The 4,437-nt window shown below is 41.0% G+C and overlaps 1 pseudogene; it reads left to right on the forward strand.

Moving 5' to 3' along the window:
- The first annotated feature begins 1,139 nt into the window (after nucleotides 1-1,139).
- On the forward strand, nucleotides 1,140-2,044 carry LOC122751965 (annotated as a pseudogene).
- The last annotated feature ends 2,393 nt before the right edge of the window (nucleotides 2,045-4,437 follow it).

Genomic DNA, 4,437 nt, shown 5'->3' on the forward strand with positions numbered 1-4,437 from the left:
TTCCACAACTTATAGTTTTTAGAGCAAGGGTTCTTAAGCCACAGGGTCTGTGAACTTGGTTTTAAAAAAATTAATAACTTCATTTCAATATAATTTATTTCCTTTGTAATCCTATAAGATACTTGATAGCCATTTTGTGCAATGACCCTGGATATGAATCATACTTAAGCTTTATTTTAGAAAATTCTCAGAATAAATATGGGCTATGTTGAAGGACATGCTATTTTACAACTTATAATCATAGAAAGCTTCTAAGGCACTGAGAGGAAAGGTGATTTATTCAGTTCTTTACAAGAAACTGGACTTCAATTCAAGTATTGATAACTCTGAGGCTGCCTTTTCATTCACTATAATGCAGATAATAGGCATACAAAGTCCACAAAACTCTCCCATGGTCTGATAAAATAAATTAATGAATAAATGATAATAAATTGAACTTAGTCTGGGATGATTTGTTTTTTGATAAACCCATGATGCTTCTACTTCTTCTTCTAAGTGTTCACACCTCATTTTTTTTTTTTTTTGCAGGCAATGGGGGTTAAGTGACTTTCCCACAGCTAGTAAGTGTCAAGTGTCTGAGGCCAGATTTGAACTCAGGTACTCCTGAATCCAGGGCCAGTGCTTTAACCACTGCACCATTTAGCTGCCCGTTCACACCTCTTTCCATGTATGGTACTTTTCCATGAAAAATTATGCATTCGGGAAGTTTGAACTTTTTTTTTTCATTGAACTAATCTTTCTTGCCTTAGTTGTCCTTGTATAATTGTCAGGGGAACATCCATGTGATGAAGAACTAAAGGAAGTGATATAAACTAAGAAGCAAGGATTTGATTCTTGGAGACTGAAATTTCATTCCTGAGAAAGTACACTCATTTTTGTAGCCCCTAGAAATTTGATTTTCATTTTCCCATAAATATACATATACACTCTATGGGAGGATTAGACCATGCATGTGGAATATATGTTTATCCCAAGTACTCACATAAAGGGACAGACAACTGGAGGCAGCCATTTAGAACAGTGGATGAGCTTTGAGTTAGAGAAGCCCTGAGTTTAAACTGTATCTGGGAGTGCTGGGAGCCCAGGTCAGCCAGTGGCCAGGTACAGGAAGCTGAGGCACCCTCTATCTTGAGCAAACCATGTCAAACCTCAGTGCTCCACCTCCATATGAAGACTGAAACCCCCTTTATCCTCCTCCTCCTCCTCCTCCTCCAGCAGGAGAATAACTTGGGGGTTACCCAGCCTGCCCCCAGCCAGGCTTTGGACACCCAATTGGACATCCTCAGCCTATGTTTCCCATCCAATGCCTATGAACTTTGGAAGAGCTGAAGTCTATGGGGAAGAGGTGCCTGCAGTGAGTGACAACTTTGGGACTGGAGAGTGAGAGGACAAGAAGGTCTGACACTGCTTCATCCAGAAGGTTTATACCATCATCTCAATCCAGTTGCTCATCACAGTTGCCATCATTGCTATTTTCACCTTTGTGGAACCTGTTTGAGCCTTTGTGAGGAAGAATTACACTATCTACTATGCTTCCTATGCTGTCTTCCTGGGCATGTACATACCTGATCCTTGTCTGCTGCCAGGGACCCAGGCTCCACTTCCTATGGAATAGTCTTGTTGACTATCTTTACCCTAGCAATGAACTTCATGACTGGCTGCATAGCCAGTATGTATAATGCCAAAGCAGTAAGTAATCTTGACTACCACCACCATTGCTTTCATCATATTCTGCTTCCAGACCAAGGTGGACTTTACATCCTGTGCTGGGCTCTTCTGTGTGCTTGGCATTGACTTGACAGTGACTGGAATTATCATTGCTGTTGTGATGGCCTTCAAATATCTCTACTCGCTCCATATGCTGTGTGCTGTCCTTAGGGCCATTGTTTTTACTCTGTTTTTGGCATATGACACACAGCTGGTCTTGGGGAACAAGAAGCACCCCATCAGCCCAGAAGAATGTATCCCAGGTGCCCTGCAAATCTACATATTTATCATCTACATCTTCATCTTTGTGATATGGCTTCTAGGGGATCACAATTAAGGGGGTCTCCTAGCACCCCATGCTCCTTCTTTCCTTCCTCTCTTTCTGGGTTGGCCAGTCATTGCCTTGCCCCTTTTCTCTCAGTAACTTCCCCAGGAAGGCTTTTGCTTTTTGCTTGTGGCATCTGGGGGAACAGTCCTGTCTGGGGCTTGTCTGTAGGAAGGGACATGCTGGACTGGGGACGGCAGTGTGTGACATTCTCTTATGACTCATCCAAGGCTGAATCCCAGATTTCTTCTTCTTGTCATTGCTGCCCTGTCAGGGGTGTGTGATGAGATCATTCTGTCTCAGGAACTAAAGGGAAACAAGGTGCAGGAATGATTTCAAGGAAATTCTATGTCAATTCTCTTTAGGGGATTCCACACTGAGGTACTATGTACAATGCCCTCCTCCCTGCCATTTTCCCAATGAGATTGGAGAATGGGGTCAGTGCCTACTCTCCCTCTTGCACTAGGCTTCCAAATCCTGTCCTGTTCTTCATTCTCCCCTTGCCTCCCCACTTTCCATAGTCCTTCCCTCTCACCCTTTATACAGATGTGATACAGTGATGTGTTTATATATATATATATATATATATGTGTGTGTGTGTGTGTGTAGATAGATAGATAGATGGGTAATTTATTGGGGCCTGGGCACAACATATGCCAGTGCCTAGTCCTGGCCTACCTACCATAAACCCTGACCTCTGCCTAAGGCCATAGGGTGAACCTTTGAAACTCAGTCTCTACCCATCTCCATGTGACTCCTTCCCACCACCAGAATCCTGGACTTGCTTCCAGAAGGGTGTTTGGCCAATGAGAGTTGGGGTAGTTTCTTCTTTCATCTTTATCTCTGGCATCCTAAACTTGTGGCCAAGGGATGTGTAGTGTAAGAGTGGGAATGGGTTGATAGCATGACAGCCCCTCCCCACTTTTGATGTCTCATTTAGGACTCCTGAAGAGGTGGGGCCAACAACTCCACCTGGGAGCTGACAGGGATGCAGACATAGCTGTAATTGATGCTCACCAATTCACTCTCTGAGCCCTGTGTCTCTGCAGCTACTTAATCTGTTCTTCACCCAGAGCATCCCTGGAGTTTTTGCCTTAGACTTCTTCTCAAAGAGTTTAACCTGGAAGAGACCCCTCTGCAATTCTAGGGTCAGCCCTCCATTGTACAGATGAAAGAACTGAGGCCCAGAGCTAAAATGGTTTGTTTTGGATCTCGCAGAATAGTAAAATTATCCCTAGAACCTGGGTGGTTTTCATACTACATTTTATTCTGTTCTGGGCTAGTTGTTAGGGGTGGAAGATACGGCTTTCCCTCCCTCAGAATCCCCAGCAGGACCTCCCTTCCCTGCTCTAGGAGCAGGAGACTATTGGTTAAGCATTTAACATCAAGAACCTTATGAGGGAGGGACTGGAGGGACTGTGTTCCTGCCTCAGGCCCAGTGCAAAGGTCAATAAAGGGCTTCTGTATATGATCTTCCTGGAGTTGTGAGCACCAGTTATAACAGGAAATTCAATAAAATTCTGTTAGAAACTAAAAAAATTGAAATAAACAAACAAAAACAAATAAATGAATGAATGAATAAATGGATGGATTGATGAATGAGTGAGTGGGTTGAATGAATAAATAAATAAATAACCACTGTATCAGACATTTAATATCTGTGAAAGGCAGGAATATTAAAGTATGATTTTAAGTTTTACAAGTCCAATTTCATGCCTCTATAGCAACTGGTCAGGTCTGTTAGTGACACCCACACAAAAAAAATAGAATTATCCAGAAAATTTTCTGGATTGTGTCAATCATGACATCAATTTAAAATCAGCTTAAACAGTTACTGAACCAAAGCAAAAGCAGCAAAGAAACATTTTTTTAAACAAAGAAAAAAATTACAACAATTACATTGAAATGGCTATTGTTCCTTTGTGGAGAGGACGAATTTGAGGTTAATGTGACATTATCTATTAAATACTGTAAAACCTCTTGGCCTTGAAAGATATGTAAACATGTTGCCTGCTTTGGGTTACCTTAGTAACTAATAGAACAAGGCCTTGTGAGTATTTAGTGACCAGGAAAGTAGAAAGCCATTTAGATGTTCTAAGTGGAACAAAGTAATTTTTCTATTACATTAAATCCATTTATATGTGGAGAAGATTGATTGATTGATCAATAGATAGACTATCTTTTCTTAACACTTTTCAGGATTTAGAGAACTCCTAGACTAAAAGAAAGAATCAATAGTGAAGTTGATGAAAAAAAAGTAAATGAGAAGAACTGAATGATGCTTCAAAGTATGAATTGCCAAAGAAATTTATAGCAATTATAGTTCAAGTATTCACAAGGCTCATAAAAAAAATCCTGACTATAATTGGCCTTAAAGTAAAATGCACAGTAGATGTTATGAACTT

This window comes from Dromiciops gliroides, chromosome 3 (assembly GCF_019393635.1).
Source record: "Dromiciops gliroides isolate mDroGli1 chromosome 3, mDroGli1.pri, whole genome shotgun sequence".
NCBI classification, from domain to species: Eukaryota; Metazoa; Chordata; class Mammalia; order Microbiotheria; family Microbiotheriidae; genus Dromiciops; species Dromiciops gliroides.